The following is a 27,222-nucleotide window of genomic DNA, read 5'->3' as shown; positions in this document are numbered from 1 at the left end:
TTTGTCCGTTTGCCAGAACGAGCCTGTAGGCCTAAAAATGGCTCACCCTTATAAATCCGATTAGTCATAGCGAGTGGCTGAGCAGATAACTTGAGGCCTGTAAAGGCCGCATCATCGAAGGGCTAACGCATGATGTAGGTTTCCAAACAGACAATAATATGGAACCAGAGTTCATCTAAACTGAAAGCCCAGGTAACTACTCAATTGCTCTGGAACTGTCATGCATAATGTTTTTGTAACTCCTATAGCCTAAGCTAAATATCTTCTTTCCAATTACAGCCAGTCACCATTTGCATTTGAACAGGCAGGCGTGAGTACCAAGGAAGACCAGGTAAATCTGTAGACGTTCCAGGTGGGATTAAGGGTCTCTACATAAATCCCGTTCATGATCCACACCTTTGCTTCTATTACAGGTTTGTCGGACCGAGCAAGTTAAAGATTTGAATGGACCGACATGTGTAGAAGCATAAGGACCAGGTATTTATTTGGTAGGTACCCCCATCTGGGTCACCTGGCACATTATAATAGGACAACATGATGTAACCAACTGTTAACCATCTTTTCTTTTGCTGCAGGCATCTCAGACAGTACTGGTCATTATTTGGTAGATTTCACTTGTGATGCACCTAGTACATTACAAAATGAAAACATTCTTAAACCCTTTTTTTTGTTCTTTTGCAGGCTTCTTAGACAGTTCTAACATTGGTTAGAAAAGGCAGACGTGACTACAAGCAGAAAGACCAGGTAAATATTTAGTAGTTTTTCCTTGCAGTACATCTTGAACACAAGCATGTGCTGTAACCATGTTTGTTCTTCTATTGCAGACATCTTAGACAGTGTTACATCTACAGGCAGGTGTGAGATCAAACAGAAAGGCCCAGGTAATTGCTGCTGCATTTTCCAAGAGATAGCTCAGTCTTGCCTGGTAGATTGCATTCAATAGCATAAAAATCAACTTTAAATAATGTTCCTCACTTTAATTAATGTCCTTTTTTTTTTGCAGGATTTGCGGCACAGTAGGCTCAGACTGATTGCCACCAAAATGTTCAAGCGCAAAGCTGTGACTTCATCAGAGAGCAGTGCTTCCCCACAAAGGAAGAAATGCTGTCTTGTGTTCAAAGAAGAATGGCTGAAAGAAATTGTGGAGACTGAGACACAGAAGTCCAGGAGCAAGGTTTGCGTACAACTGGGAGAGCTATTTCTATACAATCCAGAAGTAGGCCTGATTTGCAAAGTATGTGCAGAAGCAAAGATCGCAGGGGACTTTTCTACTGGGAAGAAATGGAGTGATGGCTGGAAGCTGGACTACTTGAAACACCATTTATGTAGCAGAGTTCATGAATCTGCTTTGGTGATACTGAGAAATAAAAGTGCTGCTGCCAGGCTGGGTTTTGGAGTGCGCACCATGCTAACGGAAACCGCCAGTGACAGAGCAAACAGACTAGAAGTAGTTGAACGGCAAAGATCCCTGCCTGAAGAGATAAAGATTCTCATCAACAATGTGTTGCTAGCAGTCAAAATGAACACATCAATGTTATCTGTTCAAGACATCCATGACCACGTCGCATTGTATGTGAAGATACCAGACAGCTGGAGGAGCAAGAACTAAGCCTTTGAGTTTTTGGAGGCCATCAACAGCATAATACGCTCTGACTTCATGGCAGAACTTCACAGTGCTCGGTATCACACATTGATAATTGATGAGAGCACAGATATTTCAGTTACAAAAATGCTCATCCTCTACTTCAAGTTCCGATCTGTAACATCAACAGAGCACAAAACAGTGTTTGGGGGAATTGTAACTCTGAGTGCATGCAATGCGGAGGCTATCACTACAGCTGTAAAAGAGTTCTACACTGCCAATAAGCTGGACCTTATGAAAATGGTCATGTTTACATCAGACGGTGCATCAGTGATGCTGGGAAAGAACAATGGTGTTGCTACCCGCCTCAAACAATCCATTTCTCATCTAGTTGAGCAGCACTGTGTTGCGCACAGAGAAGATTTGGGAGTTGATGATGCCTGGAAAAAAGTGCCGATGATAAGGGAAACGGAAACATTACTGAGGACTGTCTACACTGTGTTCTCCCGCTCACCTTTAAGAAAGTCCAAGCTTGACGAAATTGCTTTGGTCACTGAATGTGAAGCGGTCTCCTTCTGGCCACTCAATGAGGTGCGGTGGCTTTCAAGGCATTTTACTGTTGGTGCACTTTTGCGTAATTATGAGGTTGCTCTCAAATACTTTGATCATGAAAGAGTTGAGGAGAATGACCCAATTGCTAAATATTGCTACAAAAAACTATCGGATTCAAACTACCATATTTCCTTTGCAGCACTAAATGACATTCTGGGTGAACTTGCATCTTTGTGCAAGTTGTTTCAGAAAAGCTCTTTGACCACCGTTGAATCTGTACAGTTTGCAAGAGCAAAAATTACCCAAATAAAGGAACAGTACTTGGGCGAAACTGTCTTTTGGAGCGACACAGTAAGAGATCTGATGGCTTTGTGCAGAGAGGACCGAGAGTATGATAGTGAGCTGATGTTATCTTTCATTAAACTTCTTTGTGAGCACATGGAAATAAGGTTCCCAGAAGATGAATTGAAGGAATGGATAAGCTTTGATTTCCATTCAGTAACAACACAATCACAGTTTGATTTTGGGACTGAGAATGTACAAAGACTTGTTGAGAAGTATAAGGTCTTGGTCCTGGGTGATTGTGACACCCCTAGTGATGTTGTTCGGCAGTACAGAGATTATAAATATGTGGTGGCAGCGCATATAAAAAACTGATTGTTTAGGACTTTTCAAGACATGGTGAATTTCACTCTGCGGAATGCTGCACAGTATAGTGTTGTATCTCAGCTTGTTGATATCTGTGCAACTTTCCAGGCTTCAAGTGCAGACTGCGAACGAGGATTCAGCCTAATGAACTCAATCAAGTCCAAATTAAGAAACAGACTAGAGGAGAGTCACCTAGATATGCTGATGAGGACAAAGGCTTACCTCTCAAATGGGAAAGTTGATTTAGACCGAGTTTATCAGCACTGGAAAAATGGCAAGGACCGGCGAGAAAAACAAACATGTCACACATCTAACGTTGGCACCTGACTTGTCTAAACTCTGATGCGGCTTCTCCTACAGTCCGTGTATGGGTGGGGTAGGAACATTTCTCAGCCTGTATCTTGGCAGGGGCATCATGGCATTCATCAGCAGTGTGTTCATCAAACTGTAAATGTTAACCAATTGTACAACTGGCTGTATTTGATGTGCGGGGTCCTCTGCAGCACTCTGAGAGTATTCATTAAAGTTTTTTTAATGGTTCAACGTCCTGATTTCTGTTTTCTCTAACTGGGGTGTAGGTGGCACTTAACAGGGCATGTCCTTGGGGTGTGCAACCAGGTCACAAAACTGCCTTGATGCCCTATTGCATGGAGCAATGATATCCCTTTTTTGCTTTAGTGGTATGGAGAGGCTAATGCCAAAGATCTTGGCTAGTTATGCGCTGCGCGCGCGTGAATGGTCAATTTCTTGGTGCACGTATCCTTGGCTGCAGCGCACAGAGTCCACACACTGCCGCACACAGTGGAAAAAAATTAGAGGGAACATTGTCACCAGGCGCTGGAAATTGGCAGGATCATTCTTCCAAAGCCCATCACCTTGAAATTAAATAGCCCCTACATATACAGAATGCAGTCTCCATCTTGAAATGTGTTGCCAAAGCAGTCTTCCCATATCCTCTGAGCAAATCCAAGGTGCTCAAGTACTTTACCCAATCCACAAGCTCATCTGCTCTGGGAACTAGATGGCCATCATTTTTGGTTAGCTCATTGAGGGCTTGGTAGTTCACATAGAACCACAAGTCAGTAGACACTTGCTTTGGTACTAGAATCACAGGACTAGACCACAAACCATGAGATCTCTCAATGATCTCCAGCTCCAAAATGTTGGCAACTTCTGCCTCAATGCATCCCTTAACCCAGTCAAACATTCTGTACATCCTGCCCATCACTGGCAGACTGTCTCCTGTGTCTATATCATGCACCCTGGAGTCAGCGAGAAGAAGTTGTCAAACCTTCCCAACACCTCTCTTCATTCCCTCTGCTGCTCAGTTGTTCAATCTGGGGCTAACTGAATCCCTTCCACAGTTCCATCCTTCATGTCACTATGCAGCAAGTCAGGAAGAGGCTTACTGTCTTCCTTAATTCCCCTTGCCATAGTCCTGACATTCACTGTTAATGTCCCCAGAGGTAAGGCTTTAGCCTGTTCACATGGAATACCCTCTTGGGTTCCCTTGTGGCACATGTGTCCACCAAGCAGTTCACTTAAGAAATATTCTGAATCATCTTGTGTGGCCTACACCATTTGTCCTCCAAATCACTGTCTCAAATAGGCTTTAGCACTAACATTGTCTGACCTTCCTGATACCCAGTCAGCATAGCTTGCTGGTCGCACCATTCCTTCATCAGCGCTTGGCCGCCGCCAGCACCAGCCCAGCTGCCCAGGAGGCCACCGCCAGCACCAGCCCCGCTGGGCCATGAAGGACCACCAGCACAAGCCCCGCTGGGCCATGAAGGACCGCCAGCAAAAGCCCCACTGGGCCATGAAGGTCCGCCAGCAGCTGAGTCCCTGCAATGGAGACCGCCGCCCCAAGCACCGCTGAACAGGGCACCGCCACCGCAAGCACCGCTGAACAGGGCACCGCCGCCTCAAGCACCGCTGAACAGGGCACCGCCGTCTCATGCACCGCTGAACAGGGCACCGCCGTCTCATGCACCGCTGAACAGGGCACCACCGTCTCAAGCACCGCTGAACAGGGCACCGCCGTCTCATGCACCGCTGAACAGGGCACCGCCGTCTCAAGCACCGCTGAACAGGGCACCGCCGTCGGAAGCACCGCTGAACAGGGCACCGCCATCTCATGCACCGCTGAACAGGGCACTGCCGTCTCATGCACCGCTGAACAGGGCACCGCCGTCTCAAACACCGCTGGCCCATGAGCGCCAAGGGCACTGACGCTACTGAGTCCATCACGGGGAGAATGAAGCACTCTGGGCACACTGCCCTCTCCAGAACCAGTGGAGAATCACATCCACTACCTCTGTCCTTGGCAGGATGAAGCACTCTGGCACAAGGCCCCCTCCAGAATCAGTGGAGAATCACATCTACTACCTCTGTCCTTAGCAGGATGAAGCACTCTGGGCACCATGCCCCCTCCAGAACCGGTGGATAATCACATCCACTACCTCTGTCCTTGGCAGGATGAAGCACTCTGGGCACAAGGCCCTCTCCAGAACCAGTGGAGAGATCCATCCACTACCTCTGTCCTTAGCAGGATGAAGCACTCTGGGCACCATGCCCCCTCCAGAACCAGTGGATAATCACATTCACTACCTCTGTCCTTGGCAGGATGAAGCACTCTGGGCACAAGGCCCCCTCCAGAACTGGTGGAGAATCACATCCACTACCTCTGTCCTTGGCAGGATGAAGCACTCTGGGCACAAGGCCCCCTCCAGAACCAGTGGAGAATCACATCCACTACCTCTGTCCTTAGCAGGATGAAGCACTCTGGGCACAAGGCCCCCTCCAGAACCAGTGGAGAATCACATCCACTACCTCTGTCCTTAGCAGGATGAAGCACTCTGGGCACCATGCCCCCTCCAGAACCAGTGGATAATCATTTCCACTACCCCTGTCCTTGGCAGGATGAAGCACTCTGGGCACAAGGCCCCCTCCAGAACCAGTGGAGAGATCCATCCACTACCTCAGTCCTTGGCAGAATTAAGCACTCTGGGCACCATGCCCCTCCAGAACCAGTGGAGAGATCCATCCACTACCTCTGTCCTTAGTAGGATGAAGCACTCTGGGCACCATGCCCCCTCCAGAACCAGTGGAGACTGTTATTCACTTGAGAGACTGTGGCTTTGCACTCCCCAGGATAATGCAGTGGGCAAGCCACCCACTGTAGAGACTTGAGAGACTGTGGCTTTGCACTCCCCAGGATGGAACAGTGGGCAAGCCACCCACTTGTGAGACTTGAGAGACTGTGGCTTGGCACTCCCCAGGATTGAACAGTGGGCATGTGGCCCTCTCGTGGATTTGGCGTCGTGCACTCAACCGGCTGAGGTGCCCCCCCTTTCTCTCCCCCTGAGGTGCCTGTTTAGTTGCTCTCTGATGCCCCTGCAGTGTTCTCTCTGTCATGGTCGGGGATCTTGTGTGGGCCTCGCCCAGACCGCGTGGGCCCAGTGTTCCACGGACTTAATTGGAGCACTACCTGGACTACTATGCTTGGTATATATGTTGTAAATGGTGTATATATATATATTTTTGCCTACTTGATTTTAATATATTACAATGGTTACACTCATTTTCTATTGTCTTTGCATTCTTACGGGGGGTCTGGGGGTGTAACTGTGATGTATTAATATGTATTAGTATGTGTGTTGTAGTGGGTGGGGGTGGGGGTGTGTGTGTGTCCCTGTTTTTTGCCTCCCCCTCTCCCCTGTGTTGTAGGTGCAGTACTCACCGTGGTCTTTGCCGCTGGCGTTTGTGCTCCTGGTAGAGGAGCAGGAATACTATCGCAGGTAGAATTTGGAGTTCCAGGTCCATGGTGTCCTCGTTCCTCATGGGGTGTGTAGAGGTGAGCGTTTTCCCTTCGGAATTCCTGTTTCCGCCGTGTTTTTATCCGCAGTGAATCCGCCCCGGAAAAGGTGGCTGATTGGCCTGTCATAATAATGTGGGCGGTACATTGTCTCCCGCCTGTCTGTTGGCGGTGACCGCCACGCTGTTTGTTTGTACAGCCGTCGCGATCGGAGTATTAAAGTGCCTGTCCGTGTTGGCGGTTTCCGCCACAGTCGTAATTGCTATTTTTTTTACCGCCGGCCTGTTGGCGGTCTTACCGCCGCCGCCGGGAGGATATGGTTCACCAGGCAATGTTCCTTCCACCCATCGCGCAGGCCCCTTTGGCAAGCGCGCACGTTCTTGCAACGTCGCTCCCTGCATCGTGCGGCAGAGAGGACGTCAGCGCTGCGTCTACAAAACAGACACAGCGCAAGGACAGGGTCACTCTTTGCCGCCGAGCAGGAAGGACATCTTCAGGTCGCAGGTTTGCTTCAGAACAGTAGAAAATGTGCTGTTATCAACTTTTCCATCATTGTCATACTTCATAGTTGTTTATATGCATTATCACTTTCTCAGCTCAAATAAGCCTTTTAGAGCGATAGCCGTGCTCTTTTATTGCAGAAAATGCTCATATTTGAATCTGGATTGAAGTCAATGAAAACAGCGTTAAAATGCCACGGGGAATGTTTTAAACATCATTTGGCGTACTTTAGCATATATGCGAGCAAGTGATATTCATGTTGAAAATTAATGGTTAATGAGCTAGGAAATGCTTCACAACAGTAGAAAATGTGCTGTTATCAACTTTCCCATCATTGTCATACTTCATAGTTGTTTATATGCATTATCACTTTCTCAGCTCAAATAAGCCTTTTAGAGCGATAGTCTTGCTCTCCTATTGCAGAAAATGCATATATTTGAATATGGATTGAAGTCAATGAAAACAGCGTTTAAAGGCCGCGGGGAGTGTTTTAAACATCATTTGGCGTACTTTAGCATACAAGCGAGCAAGTGATATTTGTCTTGGAAATTAATGGTTAATGAGCTACAAAATGCTTCAGAACAGTAGAAAATGTGCTGTTATCAACTTTTCCATCATTGTCATACTTCATAGTTGTTTATATGCATTATCACTTTCTCAGCTCAAGTAAGCCTTTTAAAGCGATAGTCGTGCTCTCCTAGTGCAGAAAATGCTCATATTTGAATCTGGATTGAAGTCAATGAAAACAGCGTTTAAAGGCCACGGGGAGTGTTTTAAACATCATTTGGCGTACTTTAGCATACAAGCGAGCAAGTGATATTTATGTTGAAAATTTATGGTTAATCAGCTAGGAAATGCTTCAGAACAGTAGGAAATGTGCTGTTATCAACTTTTCCATCATTGTCATACTTCATAGTTGTTTATATGCATTATCACTTTCTCAGCTCAAATAAGCCTTTTAGAGCGATAGTCGTGCTCTCCTATTGCAGAAAATGCTCATATTTGAATCTGGATTGAAGTCAATGAAAACAGCGTTTAAAGGCCGCGGGCAATGTTCCCTGTAAGGCGCGCGCGCACCTTTCCTTCCCCCATCGCGCAGGCCCCTTTGGCAAGCGCGCACGTTGCAACGCTCTTGCAACGTCGCTCCATGCATCATGCACAGCAAATGTGACAAGACAACAACAAGACGTAAAGGCACCTTCATTGCTCATTCACCGTCTGAATGGACAGAACACTTTTTTTTGTCCGTTTGCCAGAACGAGCCTGTAGGCCTAAAAATGGCTCACCCTTATAAATCCGATTAGTCATAGCGAGTGGCTGAGCAGACACTTGAGGCCTGTAAAGGCCGCATCATCGAAGGGCTAACGCATGATGTAGGTTTCCAAACAGACAATAATATGGAACCAGAGTTCATCTAAACTGAAAGCCCAGGTAACTACTCAATTGCTCTGGAACTGTCATGCATAATGTTTTTGTAACTCCTATAGCCTAAGCTAAATATCTTCTTTCCAATTACAGCCAGTCACCATTTGCATTTGAACAGGCAGGCGTGAGTACCAAGGAAGACCAGGTAAATCTGTAGACGTTCCAGGTGGGATTAAGGGTCTCTACATAAATCCCGTTCATGATCCACACCTTTGCTTCTATTACAGGTTTGTCGGACCGAGCAAGTTAAAGATTTGAATGGACCGACATGTGTAGAAGCATAAGGACCAGGTAATTATTTGGTAGGTACCCCCATCTGGGTCACCTGGCACATTATAATAGGACAACATGATGTAACCAACTGTTAACCATCTTTTCTTTTGCTGCAGGCATCTCAGACAGTACTGGTCATTATTTGGTAGATTTCACTTGTGATGCACCTAGTACATTACAAAATGAAAACATTCTTAAACCCTTTTTTTTGTTCTTTTGCAGGCTTCTTAGACAGTTCTAACATTGGTTAGAAAAGGCTGACGTGACTACAAGCAGAAAGACGAGGTAAATATTTAGTAGTTTTTCCTTGCAGTACATCTTGAACACAAGCATGTGCTGTAACCATGTTTTTTCTTCTATTGCAGACATCTTAGACAGTGTTACATCTACAGGCAGGTGTGAGATCAAACAGAAAGGCCCAGGTAATTGCTGCTGCATTTTCCAAGAGATAGCTCAGTCTTGTCTGGTAGATTGCATTCAATAGCATAAAAATCAACTTTAAATAATGTTCCTCACTTTAATTAATGTCCTTTTTTTTTTGCAGGATTTGCGGCACAGTAGGCTCAGACTGATTGCCACCAAAATGTTCAAGCGCAAAGCTGTGACTTCATCAGAGAGCAGTGCTTCCCCACAAAGGAAGAAATGCTGTCTTGTGTTCAAAGAAGAATGGCTGAAAGAAATTGTGGAGACTGAGACACAGAAGTCCAGGAGCAAGGTTTGCGTACAACTGGGAGAGCTATTTCTATACAATCCAGAAGTAGGCCTGATTTGCAAAGTATGTGCAGAAGCAAAGATCGCAGGGGACTTTTCTACTGGGAAGAAATGGAGTGATGGCTGGAAGCTGGACTACTTGAAACACCATTTATGTAGCAGAGTTCATGAATCTGCTTTGGTGATACTGAGAAATAAAAGTGCTGCTGCCAGGCTGGGTTTTGGAGTGCGCACCATGCTAACGGAAACCGCCAGTGACAGAGCAAACAGACTAGAAGTAGTTGAACGGCAAAGATCCCTGCCTGAAGAGATAAAGATTCTCATCAACAATGTGTTGCTAGCAGTCAAAATGAACACATCAATGTTATCTGTTCAAGACATCCATGACCACGTCGCATTGTATGTGAAGATACCAGACAGCTGGAGGAGCAAGAACTAAGCCTTTGAGTTTTTGGAGGCCATCAACAGCATAATACGCTCTGACTTCATGGCAGAACTTCGCAGTGCTCGGTATCACACATTGATAATTGATGAGAGCACAGATATTTCAGTTACAAAAATGCTCATCCTCTACTTCAAGTTCCGATCTGTAACATCAACAGAGCACAAAACAGTGTTTGGGGGAATTGTAACTCTGAGTGCATGCAATGCGGAGGCTATCACTACAGCTGTAAAAGAGTTCTACACTGCCAATAAGCTGGACCTTATGAAAATGGTCATGTTTACATCAGACGGTGCATCAGTGATGCTGGGAAAGAACAATGGTGTTGCTACCCGCCTCAAACAATCCATTTCTCATCTAGTTGAGTAGCACTGTGTTGCGCACAGAGAAGATTTGGGAGTTGATGATGCCTGGAAAAAAGTGCCGATGATCAGGGAAATGGAAACATTACTGAGGACTGTCTACACTGTGTTCCCCGCTCACCTTTAAGAAAGTCCAAGCTTGACGAAATTGCTTTGGTCACTGAATGTGAAGCGGTCTCCTTCTGGCCACTCAATGAGGTGCGGTGGCTTTCAAGGCATTTTGCTGTTGGTGCACTTTTGCGTAATTATGAGGTTGCTCTCAAATACTTTGATCATGAAAGAGTTGAGGAGAATGACCCAATTGCTAAATATTGCTACAAAAAACTATCGGATTCAAACTACCATATTTCCTTTGCAGCACTAAATGACATTCTGGGTGAACTTGCATCTTTGTGCAAGTTGTTTCAGAAAAGCTCTTTGACCACCGTTGAATCTGTACAGTTTGCAAGAGCAAAAATTACCCAAATAAAGGAACAGTACTTGGGCGAAACTGTCTTTTGGAGCGACACAGTAAGAGATCTGATGGCTTTGTGCAGAGAGGACCGAGAGTATGATAGTGAGCTGATGTTATCTTTCATTAAACTTCTTTGTGAGCACATGGAAATAAGGTTCCCAGAAGATGAATTGAAGGAATGGACAAGCTTTGATTTCCATTCAGTAACAACACAATCACAGTTTGATTTTGGGACTGAGAATGTACAAAGACTTGTTGAGAAGTATAAGGTCTTGGTCCTGGGTGATTGTGACACCCCTAGTGATGTTGTTCGGCAGTACAGAGATTATAAATATGTGGTGGCAGCGCATATAAAAAACGGATTGTTTAGGACTTTTCAAGACATGGTGAATTTCACTCTGCGGAATGCTGCACAGTATAGTGTTGTATCTCAGCTTGTTGATATCTGTGCAACTTTCCAGGCTTCAAGTGCAGACTGCGAACGAGGATTCAGCCTAATGAACTCAATCAAGTCCAAATTAAGAAACAGACTAGAGGAGAGTCACCTAGATATGCTGATGAGGACAAAGGCTTACCTCTCAAATGGGAAAGTTGATTTAGACCGAGTTTATCAGCACTGGAAAAATGGCAAGGACCGGCGAGAAAAACAAACATGTCACACATCTAACGTTGGCACCTGACTTGTCTAAACTCTGATGCGGCTTCTCCTACAGTCCGTGTATGGGTGGGGTAGGAACATTTCTCAGCCTGTATCTTGGCAGGGGCATCATGGCATTCATCAGCAGTGTGTTCATCAAACTGTAAATGTTAACCAATTGTACAACTGGCTGTATTTGATGTGCGGGGTCCTCTGCAGCACTCTGAGAGTATTCATTAAAGTTTTTTTAATGGTTCAACGTCCTGATTTCTGTTTTCTCTAACTGGGGTGTAGGTGGCACTTAACAAGGCATGTCCTTGGGGTGTGCAACCAGGTCACAAAACTGCCTTGATGCCCTATTGCATGGAGCAATGATATCCCTTTTTTGCTTTAGTGGTATGGAGAGGCTAATGCCAAAGATCTTGGCTAGTTATGCGCTGCGCGCACGTGAATGGTCAATTTCTTGGTGCACGTATCCTTGGCTGCAGCGCACAGAGTCCACACACTGCCGCACACAGTGGAAAAAAATTAGAGGGAACATTGTCACCAGGCGCTGGAAATTGGCAGGATCATTCTTCCAAAGCCCATCACCTTGAAATTAAATAGCCCCTACATATACAGAATGCAGTCTCCATCTTGAAATGTGTTGCCAAAGCAGTCTTCCCATATCCTCTGAGCAAATCCAAGGTGCTCAAGTACTTTACCCAATCCACAAGCTCATCTGCTCTGGGAACTAGATGGCCATCATTTTTGGTTAGCTCATTGAGGGCTTGGTAGTTCACATAGAACCACAAGTCAGTAGACACTTGCTTTGGTACTAGAATCACAGGACTAGACCACAAACCATGAGATCTCTCAATGATCTCCAGCTCCAAAATGTTGGCAACTTCTGCCTCAATGCATCCCTTAACCCAGTCAAACATTCTGTACATCCTGCCCATCACTGGCAGACTGTCTCCTGTGTCTATATCATGCACCCTGGAGTCAGCGAGAAGAAGTTGTCAAACCTTCCCAACACCTCTCTTCATTCCCTCTGCTGCTCAGTTGTTCAATCTGGGGCTAACTGAATCCCTTCCACAGTTCCATCCTTCATGTCACTATGCAGCAAGTCAGGAAGAGGCTTACTGTCTTCCTTAATTCCCCTTGCCATAGTCCTGACATTCACTGTTAATGTCCCCAGAGGTAAGGCTTTAGCCTGTTCACATGGAATACCCTCTTGGGTTCCCTTGTGGCACATGTGTCCACCAAGCAGTTCACTTAAGAAATATTCTGAATCATCTTGTGTGGCCTACACCATTTGTCCTCCAAATCACTGTCTCAAATAGGCTTTGGCACTAACATTGTCTGACCTTCCTGATACCCAGTCAGCATAGCTTGCTGGTCGCACCATTCCTTCATCAGCGCTTGGCTGATCTGAAAGTTTTCCTTTACTTGACTAATGTATTGCATTATCAATTTCCTGAGGTCAGTCACATGGTGCCCCACATCTTTTTCTGGAGACTCTGAGGTTCCTTTCTACCCTTCTCTGACAAAGGTGAATGGACCCTGTATTGGTTGTCTATACAGAAGCTCAAAAGCACAGAACCCTACACCATTCTGTGGAATCTCTCAGTAGGGAAACAGGAGACATGGTAGGAAATGGTACCCCTTCCTAATAAGGTTCTCTGGCAGAGTTCCTATCATGCGCTTCAGTTTCTTGTTAAACCGATCAACCAAATCATTAGTTTGTGCGTGGTATGCCATGGCAACGTGGTATGTCACACCAGCTTTATCCCTCATCTCTCTCATGAAAGAGGAAATGAAATTGGTTCTGTGGTCAGAAACTACCATCCCTGGAAATCCAACCCTAGAAAAAATACTCAAGAGAGCTCACACTACCAACCCATCCTGTATCTTTCTAATCCCTAGGTGTCCTGTTAAGAGTGCTTCCTGGATCAGTGACGTAAGGAAATTCCTGTGCACTAATGGAGCCACTAGACTACTGCTAGTTTCTGACTCAGGATTTACTGGCACACTATAAAGTAGGCCATCCTCACAGCCAACATAGTGTTTCCCAGCTACCACTTTGCTGACCTGTTCCTGGACTTCCTTCCGATGTCCCACAAACATAGGGCATTCCACAAACGTAGGGCATCCTTCCTGTGCCCTGCAGAAATCTTCCCGGGTAGGCATTCTAGCAGCTAACAAATCCTGCAGCTATAGAAGTGAAACAGACTCCAGCAACTGGTCCCCTTAAGGAGCTTCACCTTCCCCTCCCGCTGGAGCAGAAGCAATGACTTCCATGGCCATTTCTTTCCCAGAGTCCACGTTTTCCTGCAAACTACCATGTCCTTGTCCCTGCAAATCTAGGATGATCCCAGTCCCATTCTGAGGCTGATGTGCAGCCTGTGCTCTGGTCAACACACCTGACGTTGTGCAAGTGAAAAAGGCTTCAGGTCCTGGAACCAAGCCAGGGGCAATCAAATCATTTCCCAAGAGACATATAGCACCTTCGTTTACCGTATCTTGATATCAGTCATGGCCCTCTAGCCATTAAGCTCAATCTCAACCCTGAAAAGCAGATACTCTATGCCCTCTCTACTGGCTAGCCAAACCTGTATCCTTGGTCCCAGGAAGTATGTCCTCAGGCCTAAGGTACTTCCTCTCAATCATAGTCACAAAGGCTCCAGTATCCCTCAGGGCAGGCCCTCTCCTCCCATTGACACTTACTTCCAGCACAAACCCCATAGTGATAGGATGAATGTGCTTCAGAGTGTCTGGTCCTATTTCCAGATGTCCATAGCTACTAGGTTGAGTGCAACAGGCCCTCCCGGGCCCTTCACCCACATGTAACATGCTTGCTATCACGGCCAAAGCTGGGTCAGGGTCTTTCACCTGAGAACCTCTCTTAAAGTGGCCCACTTTGTGGCACTTGAAGCAAGTCACCACCTCGGACTTGGAAGAACTTCCTTGTATTCCTGTCTCATGATACTCCTTCCCAAACATAAAATTCCCATTTTTCCAAAGCCCTTCTCAAGTTTCATGAGTCTGGCCTTTATCTTCTTGTTTGGAACAAGTCTTTGGAGAGTTGTTCTCCTCCTTTGGCTTAGAACTGTACTGCTCAAGGCTTTTGTTAACCCTGTTTGCTAACCACCTATCGGCCAATACTGCACGTTTCTTTGGATCCCGCTCTGCCAAATAAGACAGGTATTGCCTAAGTGGGGCAGAGCACTCCTTCTTGAGTCATTCTATCACCCTCAACTGGTAAAGGGACTGAAAGTCCTTGGCCACTATCCCTCCTACTCACTCATTCCAGTCACAAAATCCACCATGAATTTAACTTTCAAATGGGACTCATCTGCTGTCCTGAAGTCCTGGAATCTATAAAGGTACTGAGCTGGCTTCAGCCCAAATCACCTCATTGCTTCGTTCTTTCATAGACCATCTGGTCTGCCACAGGCAACCTAACAATGATTGGGGTCCCTTCCAATGGCATGTGCCCCATTAAGGCAGCTGCCTTCGACACTTCATTTAACGGCTGTGCCTTACAAGTGACCTCAAAGCTTACAAACCATCCAAAAATGTCTTGACTTTCCACATACACATGCACAAGATCTTTAGGAACCCTGGCCACAACCTAGCCTGAACTGGATGTAGAGTCACTTACCCTAGATGGAGTTGTCATTGTTGCATCCTAGGATTCTCTCTCACAAGGGCTTTCCTTTCCATTTCCAGCTCCCTTTCATTTCCCCTCTGTTTTCCCTTCCACTTGCTCTGTTTTTCCTCCCTTTCTCTCCATTTCTCCTCTCTGTCTCACAATTTGTCTTCCCAGGCCCATTCCTTCTGCCTCACCTGCCTCCTCCCCTTTTGTTCCTGGTGAGCTAGTCTTAGCTTCTCCTTCTCAAACTTCCTGATCTTTTCTTTTTCCTTAACCTCTGCTTTCTCAAGAGCCATTGCAAGCTCTTGTTCTCTGCTAGACTGCACCTACACAAGGAATTTGCTCCAGGAATTGGTGAGAGTAGTACCCTAGAAATGTGAGGTGGTGTACACACCTGGGGTATTCTAGCAACTGAAGGTGGTGTCTTGGTGAAACTCTGGAAAATTCATTAAAGGACACGCATTGAGTGTCTCTGGGATAGATCTGTGTGTGAAAACTGGACTTATTGTAAGTTGGTAATGGCCAATGTCACACCTGTATCCAAGGCTCCTAAATGTTGGGCACCCCATAGCTTGCCACTAATTGTCAGAATGTTGTTCAGAGGGCAAGCAGTGGTTACTGGGACCAGCCATGGGGGCTGAGGCCTTTTACTCCTGATGTCCTGGGGCCGACCCACTATGGATCCTAAGCAACTGGGCCAAGAACCCCTTCAACACTTGACTATCAGTGGTAGCCCGGGTGTGGCAAACAAAGGCTTTTCTGGGTGAGGTGGATACAAGGAGTGAACACAGGCTCAAAGCTCAAAATACACACAGCAGCGGCAATAAAGTATTGCACAGTCAAACACTTACTATCATGAAAAAAGAAGTAGGGACATTTGACATTCACAAACAACTTCCATAGTCAACTGAGGTCAGGGCTCTGGTGTTTCTCTAGGTGGTTCCTGAGTCCCACTCCCTCCACAATCTAGTGATAGTGGTTATTATCCATTCACTATAGGTGACATTCAGGTGAAGCCTGAGTCTCAGGAGTTCCACTCCAACTCTGCACTAAATTCAAAAGTGATTTACCACCAAAGCGCTATCTGGCAAGTGGATTCCCACAGGGGCTGACTGGTCTGAAATCAGTCCTACCTGAGCCTGCCGGGTCACAGCAACCGGAGTCCCTGAGCGCGCCGCCTTTGCTAGCACTTGAGCTGCAGCAGATGTCTTCAGTAAGTTCTCTGTATGTGGCACAGCCAGACTGAGCCTGGCGGTCATCAAGTTCCTGACACACAGTAACGCCAGAGTGGCCAGAGGTTCTTTGTGGCTCCTTCAAGGTGGGTAAGTTATTTTTTTCATCCTCCCCACAGTGAGTGGGGGGAGAGGGGCGGGGGTGGAGTGAAAAGATCCTGATGCTGATCCTCAGTCACGATGCAGGTCCATACTGTTCTGCATCACAGCCTCTCTCCACTGGTGAAGATCCCGATTAGGTCACATGTCTTGCTCTGACCTGATGTGCACAGCAGATTTAATCACTGAGGCCTCTCCTGGCATACAGGTTGCCAGCTCACCACAGCACATGGGTAATGGCCCACCTAGCACAGCAATCTCTTCACAACAGTCCCTCCTGTCATATGGGGTTGCCTGCTTCCACTGCCAAAGAGCTGCAGCCCTCTTAGGATGGCAATCACTTTATGGCAGCCTCTCCTTTCTTACAGGGTTGCCGGTTCCACACTGCACATGGACGATGACCCATTTGGCACAGCGACAATCATAGCTAACTTCATGGTGGCCCTCCTCTGGCATGCAAGGGTCACTGACTTCCCTGTGCATGGGCAACAACCAGATCAGTACATCAGCCACCTCCTCACACCTTGCTATAGGAATCCACTTGGCAGCATTTCTTACTGGACCTCACTTCAATGCTGTCCTCTTCCTCAAAGGTTACACTGGTCTTCGCAAGCAGGCAGGTGCCAGAGCAGGTGGCCCAGGCTCCAAGATAGGTTGTCTTGGATTTCTTATGTGATTTCTCCTTACCCAGCTTGGAGGATAGAAGGCCTTGTCTCCCAGTCCTGGTTACAGACAGAATTCTTTCAGGACTTTTCCTCCTCACACAGCCCGACTGGCTGCTTGACAGTTGACAATTTTTGGGGTCCTGCTCGCCTTCTTATAGGCCGTCAAATGTGATTCAGAGTCTGAGTCCACATCCTTCATGTATTGTACCACTCACAGGCACACATACACTCAGCACATGCATATAACATGCATGCACTGCAGAGTTATGGATTTTCCCTGTATTATACCATTCACAGACACACATACACCCAGGGACCATATTATACATTGTGCCCTGGGGGCGCATCAGGCATGTGTGCCCGCTTTGTGCACCCCCAATGCACAATGATATTACAGAAGGGGCTGCAGATGCTTGTGCTCCCCCTTCTGTAATACTGATAGCTGGTGCACATATAGGGGGTGATTCTCACCCTGGCGGCCGGTGACCGCCAGGGTCACCGGCCACGGGAGCACCGCCGACAGACCGGCGGTGCTCCCACGAGCATTCTGACCGCGGCGGTTCAGCCGCGGTCAGAAGCGGCAAGTCGGCGGGCTCCCGCCGACTTACCGCTGCTCGGGGGAATCCTTCATGGCGGCGGAGCGCGCTCCGCCGCCATGAGGATTCTGACCCCCCCTACCGCCATTCTGTTCATGCCGGGAAAGCCGCCATGAACAGGATGGCGGTAGGGGGTGCCGCGGGGCCCCCGTAAGAGGGCCCCGCAAAGTATTTCAGTGTCTGCCTTGCAGACACTGAAATACGCGACGGTTGCCACTGCACCCGTCGCACCTTCCCACTCCGCCGGCTCGATTACGAGCCGGCATCCTCGTGGGAAGGGAGTTTTTCCCTGGGCTGGCGGGCGGTCTTTTGGAGACCGCCCGCCAGCCCAGGGATTAACTCATAATACCCTCCGCGGTCTTCTGACCGCGGAGCGGTATAATGGGGGCGGAATTCTGGCGGGCGGCCTCCGCCGCCCGCCAGAATCAGAATCACTCCCATAGTGCCAGTGCTATCATGAGAGGGTGTTCTTTCACTTTGCTTCTGCACTCACGCTGTATTATGGACAGGGGGCAGAGGCAAAAATGTCCTTAGGAAGTGCACTGAAAGTGCACCACGAAAGGGTGGCACACTTTCAGTGTGCCTCCTAAGGGCAGCCCTCTGAAGGGTTGAAGGGGGATCCCATGGACCGCCGCCCCACAGACATACCACTGCAGGTGGGTGAAGTCACTTACTGCACCCACCAGCAAGGGGATTTCTCTCCCCTATTCAAAATGTAAGTTTGTTTCTGCCTGTGCTGTGAAATATGGTGTGGCTTTGAAGCAGATGTTCCATATTTCGCTTGAATAAGCTGTCCTGGGTCAGCGCATTCTGCATAATAGGGTGCACTTTCCCTGTTTGCACCGGGCACACCTTTTGAATGGTGCACAGTGGCACAAACCGGGAAAGTGTGCTGTATATATATGGCCCCTCACATGTACTGTGTAACACCCCAAACCAATGTAGGCCAAGGGTGAGTTAAGCACACAGCAGCAGAACTTTACATGAGTGAGCCTGTAGGCCTCACTCCAGAGACACATTCAAGAAAGGCCTTTTCACTTCTACTGATAACCACACGGTATGCTGCTACCACCATGCTCATGCTTCTTAACTCCTAGTAAAGGCAGCAGCCTTTTAACACTATGAGGGTAGCCTTTTTGGCACCCCTCCTGGTACAACAAGACTCCAAACCATGAGGCAGGCCTATATCATGGCCCACACACATTGTCTGTTTGCTTGTGACAACAACAATCAGCATTAGGAATCCAAACATCAGTGCAGTTGAGGCTCTCAGGGCAGGGATGCACGTCCATTACCATGTATAGGACTTTTCCTTTCCAACAACAGCTAAGCAGGGAGCGCCTTGGAAAGAAATCACCCACCTAACTATTGCATCGATGGGTAAGTGGAGTACAGCATCCCAGTTCAGTTTCCTTCTTTTGTGAATATAGAGCATGTGTCATTAGATTAGCATCCTAATTTAATAACTGAAACTTAAATGAAGTGGTGATATTCAGCAATGCAAATTAGACACAAGAAGCAAGAAAGAATGGAATACAAAAGACTAACTATTACACCATTTTATAGAAGCTAGGAAGGATGAAGACCAAAATAACCCAGTACAAATTTAGCTAGCTGCAGAGAGCTATGAATGCATCACAGTGATGACTATGAACACATTTGCCATTTACGCAATGATAGTGCAGAAGCGTTTTAGTTCAAATAAAAATGCATGAAATTAATATGTAGAAATAGCGTGTAGGTCTGAATCAAGAAATCATATTTTTAAAGGCAATCATTGCATATTAACATGTATTCAATCACATTAGCAAGCATTTTTCACTTTTATTTACCCTGACCTAGGTCATGAATTTTAGATATTAACTTTTTATGATACAAATGTGCTGAGAAGAGAATAAGCTAACAAAGAGGCTGACATCTTTTAGCCTTTGCATATACAGACGTTCATTGAATATAATGATGTATTAAAATGTTTAGTTTAATTTCCATAGAATGTTTGTTCATGAATAGCATTTTTTATTCAGAATGTGTGAGAAAGGAATAATTCCATTTGTGATGAAAAGATGTAACCCTGTACTTGGTGTCTTGTAGTGACAGCAGATGGTGAGAACCAAACCAAGTTGATAGGTGGTATTGCAGTTTGAATCACACTGTGTGTTAAATGTTTGGTAATCTGTGATTAGTTTGCTTAGATGACGGGAAGCTGTCCTGTTCCTATATAACACAGCACATTCATCAGAGGAACCAAATGAGACTGGATACAAACTGTTGCAAATGTTAGATATGAGACATAATAATAATGCATGCTCCTAGAGTAGAGGGTTGGAGACCCTTCTTGAGATTTCCCTTAACTTCTCTGCAGAACCATTTGCTGAGACATTTCTCAGATTCATTCTGAGAGACCCATTCCTTTTCTTTGCCTGAATCTGTGCTGCTCTGAGACTCTACTGAGGTTTTTGAACCTCTCTTTATGGGAGGTTCTGACTGAATTAGAATTGCTTTAAGCTTTTTGCTCCCACACCTTGGACCTTGAATCTAGAACTCTTTATGGGTTCCAACTGATATACTTCTCTCACCTTCCTAAGACTAAGAATAGTGAATTATTTTATGGAACATGCTTTATGCTTTGTTCTCTATTGTACTGATGCTTTTGTTAACCTTTTCAGAATTTATGAATAAAGAAACATTTACTAAAAGATTATAATAAAGCTTTGAAATCCCATCATTGTTTTCCTAAGACGATGTAATTGTTGAGGATGCCGAATTGAATGTCTTGACTTGCAGCTTCTGATTACTCCCTTCTACAACAAAGGTCTGTTGCCCTGGGACCAGTAGCAGAAGGGACTTTTTGTTGCAGAAGTGAGTTGGTGATGACATACCATAAACCAATAGTTATTTAAAGTCCCTGCTCTACCAATAGGAATCAAAGGAAAACAAAAGTTTGAAAATCTGACGTAAGTGACCCAAAAGACTACTGTGCAGCATAAAAAAACAATAGCTTTAACTGTAGGAGAATCTTACACCATGCATACATCAGATAAGAAGTACAGACTTGAAAACAGGAGGAACTGTACCCCTCCAGACTGGAGGATTTAGCATCTAACTTTCGGGGGATCTTACAAACACTATACACAATACTAGGAACAAATCTTGGAAGATTTCAGGATAGAAATGCAAAAAAGAATCTTCCCGCTTGACATTATTTAGTGCTGCATAGTTCTTTTTCAAAGTTAGGTCTCATATTTGTTTTAACCCATCTGTTCCCATGCTTTCTCCAGGGCAGGAGGTCCTTTTAAAAAAAATATTTTTAGAAAATCCTGAAAAAGTTTAAAGACAAATTTGGCCCATCTCCCACTGAACCTTAAGGATTGGGTGAACAGTTGTTTTTCACGTTTTTCAGAAGCTGCATTCCTTTTCACATGTTAAGAAGGGTTGAATTTTTTTAACCTTTTGCATCACCTATTGCTGCTGACGAAATACATGGTGAATGGCAGAATATTGCTCTATTAAAAATGTAAATATGATTCAATAAATATTCACTGGTGTGTTAAATATGTTTTCACATCTGCACAAAAGACACCTTCAGTCTGTGGTCGTTGGAGCATACATTTAGCCTCCTTTTTAGGACCCACCTACTACACAGTGCATGTGCGGTCTCTTGCAAGCTATATTCAGTGTTTACCAAGACCAGAATGGGTCTTGGATCCTTCCCATTGCTTTTCATTGATTGGCTTACCTGTCATACTTATTTGCCTAATCCTTATTTGTGTTCCAGCTTGGCAATCTTGTGTTTGTGCCTCTCATGGAGTATTTCCTCTTCCTCATCACTTTTGATTGTCTGACTTCCACTGCTTGCTTTTCAAGCCCTACTTTTCTCTTTTAGGTTAAGCACTCCATTAAAGTGCATGTTTGTTTCAGCTGTCTCCCTCATATAATTACCTCCCCTTGCACTCCCTGTTGTTCTCTGTCATTGTCTGTAGTCCATGTGCTTCTCCCCACCTCACCATGTTCCACTTGTGTATTTTAATCCCATTGATTTCTCACTTTTTTATTCTCCTACGCCTGCTCCACATTGCTCTCTGACCTGTAGCTTCTCCTCCCCACCGCTGTTGTTCTTCCCCCCAGCCCTGTCCTCCTCTCCCAACCATTCTTCTCCTCCACACCTCTGTAGTTCCCCCATTGTCTAGTAGCCAGTGTGCTTTTCCACGTTAGTCTCCCCAGTTGCATCACCCCCAATCTGTGCCCTTCATGTCGCTTTGGCCCATCCAGTCTCCTGTGTTGCTTCCCCCTGAACCATAGCGTTGCACCAAGTGTTGCTTTCAGTTGTTCCCTCACCAAATTGTTTTAAAAACAGAAACATCCTGCAGCATGGCCAAAATCCATTGGTAGAGCCAATAAGTCTCAAACACAAGACCTACTGGATTTGACAATGGTTGTTTCATTTTGCCACTCTGTCAGTTTCACACTGGAAGGCAGGCTAGTGGACTGCTTTCAGAGCTGGAAGTGCTTTCAAAGTCCAACCACGAAAGGTCCCTGGCTCCATACTAGTTATGGCCTCCTGCAGAGTGGGGCTGGTGTAAACATTTTGCTAGGGTTGATTTTGATTTCCAGCCTGGCTCTGGTTTTTTCACCTTCATTAGCTGAGGTGGAGTCAGGTGGAGATCTTCACTGAGAAACGTCTCAAATAGCCCCATGAGATCTGAATGATCTTCCTTTGCTGGCCATCATAATATCTGCACATTACAAAACCTCCCTAGATTCACCAAGAGTTTGATCTGCTCCTCAGGCTGCATACTTATGGATAAATATGCACATAGGGGGTCATTACAACCCTGGCGGACGGTGTTAAAGGTGCGGTAATACTGCAAACAGGCCGGCGGACAAAAAAAGGGAATCATGACCCTGGCGGAAACCGCCAACAAAGACAGCCACTTTAACACACCGCCTGCCACGGCGGTACAGACAAGCAGCGCGGCGGTCACCGCCAACAGACAGGCGGGAGACAATGTACCGCCCACACTATTACAACCTGCCAATCCGCCACCTTTTCCGGGGCGGATTCACCGCAGATAAAAACACGGCGGAAACAGCTTTTGCTATGGGAAAACGCTCACCTGAACACATCCCACGAGGAACGAGGACACCATGGAGCCGGAATTGCAAATCCTACCTGCCCTTGTTTTCCTGCTCCTTTACGACCAACAGCTACATAGGCGCAGAAGATACCGGTGAGTACTGCACCTACGACACGGGGAGAGGGGAGGCAAAAGTTAGGGGGACACCCACCAAACACCCCCACCCTCGCATATCACAACATACACACCAATGCAGTCACAAAAATTACAGTAACAACTCACAATCCCCCCGGAAGAATGCAAAGACAATGCGAAATCTGGGCAAACATTGTAATGTGCCAATATACATGTCATAAAAAAATATACAGATATATATATCCCGAAATCACTCTTATTTACACATACAATCCGAGAAGTAATGCAGATATGTACACAACAATGTCCGTGCACCAACAGTCCAAAAATGCATGGGCGAGGCCCACAATAGATACCTGACCAAAATCGGAGAGAACACTGCCGGGGCATCAGATAGAAACACTACAGTCACTTCAGGGGGAAGGGAAGGGGGGGCACCTCAGCCAGATGAATGCAAAGCCAGATCCACGACGGGGCTCCATGCCCATTGATGTATCCTGGGGAGTGCAAAGCCACAGTCTCTCAAGTCTCTACAGTGGGTGGTTTGCCCACTGTGCCATCCTGGGGAGTGCAAAGCCACAGTCTCTCAAGTCTCTACAGTGGGTGGTTTGCCCACTGTGCCATCCTGGGGAGTGCAAAGCTACAGTCTCTCAAGTCTATACAGTGGGTGGGTTGCCCACTGTGCCATCCTGGGGAGTGCAAAGCCACAGTCTCTCAAGTCTCTACAGTGGGTGGGTTGCCCACTGTGCCATCCTGGGGAGTGCAAAGCCACAGTCTCTCAAGTCTCTACAGTGGGTGGTTTGCCCACTGTGCCATCCTGGGGAGTGCGAAGCCACAGTCTCTCAAGTAGATGCAGGTCTCCACTTGTTCTGGAGGGGGACTGGTGCCCAGACTGGATGAGTCTCCACTTGAAAGTACCTGTCCTGTCACTGTCCCAGATGCACATGGGATAAGGATGCCTGATGTGGCGGGCCATTCATTCCCACACGGTGCATGCCCTGTTCAGCGGTGCTTTGACATGGCGGTTCTGGACTGTTCAGCAGTGCTTTGCCATGGCGGTCTTTGCCCTGTTCAGCGGTGCTTTGACATGGCGGTTCTGGACTGTTCAGCGGTGCTTTGCCATGGCAGTCTTTGCCCTGTTCAGTGGTGCTTTGCCATGGCGGTCCTTGCCCTGTTCAGCGGTGCTTTGACATGGCGGTTCTGGACTGTGCAGCGGTGCTTTGCCATGGCGGTCTTTGCCCTGTTCAGCGGTGCTTTGACATGGCGGTTCTGGACTGTTCAGAGGTGCTTTGCCATGGCGGTCTTTGCCCTGTTCAGCGGTGCTTTGCCATGGCGGTCTTTGCCCTGTTCAGCGGTGCTTTGACATGGCGGTTCTGATACAGACATTGGTGTGTGGCATGACGATCTCTACAATGGGCATTGATGTGTGGCATGACGTTCCATCATTGCCCAGCGGGGCTGTGGCATCCTGGCCCCTCATGGGCTGTGACTCTGGCGGTGGTCTCTGGACCAGTGACAATACTTGTGCCCTCCTGGGCTGTGAGTCTGGCGGTGGTCTCTGGACCAGTGACGATACTTGCGCCCTCCTGGGCTGTGACTCTGGCGGTGGTCTCTGCACCAGTGACGATACTTGCGCCCCCCTGGGCTGTGACTCTGGCGGTGGTCTCTGGACCAGTGACGATACTTGTGCCCTCCTGGGCTGTGACTCTGGCGGTTGTTTCTGGACCAGTGACGACGGTGCTGGCAGTTGTGTCTGGACCGCCGGAAATGATGGCGCACTTCTCCGCCGTGACACTCACAACAGGCTGGGCAGACTTCCTCTGGACCTTCCCCATCTTTGTTGGAGTTACAGCTGACTCACCAATCGCCTTCGATCCCATGTCACTTGTTGTCCCACCAGGAGTCTTAAGACGGTCCCGTCGTCCACTCTCCATTTTTAGAGCCTTTACAGGGGGTGGGCTGCCAGTGCCTTGGCTCCGGGTCCTACTGCCTGCCCTGGTGGCCGGTGCACTCCAAAAACCTGGAACACGCACCACTGGTACTGGAGGCTTTTTGGCTGAGGCGCTACGACGGGACTGATGAATTGGAGGGGGGAGGTGGGGGCAAAAAGGTCAATTTGACAGAGGGACAATTTTTGACGGACACTGGGATGGGTATCTGGAGGGGGTCTGGGAGTGGAGGAAGAGAAGGTGGTTGTAGGAGGTGTCACTTTAGCTGTTTTGGGTGCAGGTGCAGGTACTGGAGGCTGTCGTGAGGTGGATGGATGTTGGGTGAGTGATTGCCGGCATTTGTGTACTTTGGGAGGGGGCGTCACAGACACACTGGGAGAGGACACAGGGGACGTGTAAATGGCAGTGGAGGTGGTGAGTGCAGGTGAGCGGGGTGTGGTGCTGGGTGTACTGGTGCGAGTCCTAGTGGCTGTAGATGTAGTGCATGCAGGTGAGAGTGTAGACGACACTGGGAGGGAGGAGGGAGAAGAGGAGGAGGGGGACACAGTGGAGGCAGTGGATGTTGTTGTGTCTGTATGTGGGTGAGGCTTGCGTGAGTGCTTGTGGTGTGTGTGGTGCCTATGTTTGCTTGAGCTACTTGGGTGTGTTGACTTGTGTGCATGCTGGTCTGTAGGTGTGCTTGGGATGGGCTGGGGTACAGGAGATTGGGTCTGGGTGGAGGAAGTTGGAGGGGGGAGGCTAGACACAGGGACAATTGCTGCAATCAGTGCTGAGGCCAAAGATTGCAGGGTTCGCTGAAGGACAGCCTGACCAGAATGAATGCCCTCCAGGAATGCATTACCGTGTTGCAACTCTCGTTCTACACCCTGGAGGGCATTCACAATGGTATACTGCCCAACTGTGAGTGACCTGAGGAGGTCAATGGCCTCCTCACTGAGGGCAGCAGGGGTGACTGGGGCAGGGCCTGAGGTGCCTGGGGCGAAGGTGATGCCCACCCTCCTGGGTGAGCAGGCCCTGGGCGAATGCTGAGGGGTTGCTGGGAGGGCGGTGCTGGTAGGGGAGGTGGCGGCTGTACCTGTAGAGGTGGGGGGCACAGATGGTGCCGCCACCACAAGGGAGCTCCCATCGTCGAACGAGTCTGTGTCGCTGCTTGGTGATCCGCTGGCCGACGTGAAGCTCCCCTCGCCCTCCGTCCCACTGGTGCATTCAGAGTCTGTGGTGTGGCCCTCCATGGCCATGTGGGATGCAGCTCCCTCGTGCTCCGGTGCCACTGTACCTCCGCCTGTTGATGCTGATGTACAAAAGGACAGGGAGAGCAGACAAAGGGGGGGAGACAGAAGAAAGAGGGTTTTAGTGCATGGCATACCGCTACCGTTGACGGACAAGACAAACGCAGATGCTCCTTGCATTACGCCGTGCTCCTCCCCTATGCACATGCAATTTTTGGGATATGGCCTATATGGCAATGGTGGACATCGGCGCACATGGATGCCACAGGGGCAACTATACCTCGACTTGGCACTCTGCTGAGTTGGGGTAGAGTGCCACATGGGCTACATTACGGAGGGGTCCTGCCTACCTAACTCGCCCTGGCCTAGGGACACCCACAGCCCACCTCCCCCGCCCATACACCTCCACTGCACGCAAAGTCCGCAGAATGAGGTTGTACTCACCCCCTTGTGTCTGCTGTGATGCCCTCAAGCGCCCATCCAACTCCGGGTAGGCCACCGCCAGGATCCGGAACATCAGGGGGGTCATGGTGCGACGGGCACCCCTCCCACGTTGGGAGGCCATCCCCAGCTGAGCCTCCGCCGTCTTCTTGCTGCAGCGGCGAATGTCCTCCCATCTCTTATGGCAGTGGGTGCCCCGTCTCTGGTGGGCCCCCAGGGTCCGGACCTCCTTGGCGATGGCACGCCAAATGTCCCTCTTCTGGTGTGCGCTGACCTACATGACATGCACAAGGAAAGAGGAACAGTCATTACCAACTGCACCGTCAATGTGAGTGGCCCCCTCCCTACTCTGGCTATGTGGCCCATTCATTCCCATGCATTACTGTTTTATGTACTCTGCCCCCTTCCCTCTTCCAATCAGCCCTCTCCACCCAGGCCTAGCCCATACAACGTGCTCCCTGTGTACTAACCTGTTGGTCTGGAGGACCGTAGAGTAGCGTGTACTGGGGGAGGACCCCATCCACAAGTTTCTCCAACTCCTGTGCAGTGAAGGCAGGGGCCCTTTCCCCAGACGCAGCAGCCATCGTCGCTTCCAGACCAAAGTCACAGCAGCACTAGCAGTGTAGGTCCTCTCCTATCGAAGGTCAGGTATCTAGTGAGTGAACAGATAGAAAATGGCGGTGACGTCCGCGGCGGTGACGTCCGCGGCGGTGCGCATCATCACCGCCGGCGCACCTGTTCATTGGCTTCTGGGACCCAT

Source organism: Pleurodeles waltl, chromosome 1_2 (genome assembly GCF_031143425.1).
Source record: "Pleurodeles waltl isolate 20211129_DDA chromosome 1_2, aPleWal1.hap1.20221129, whole genome shotgun sequence".
Lineage (NCBI taxonomy): Eukaryota > Metazoa > Chordata > Amphibia > Caudata > Salamandridae > Pleurodeles > Pleurodeles waltl.
Note: the sequence above shows the minus strand (reverse complement) of the source record.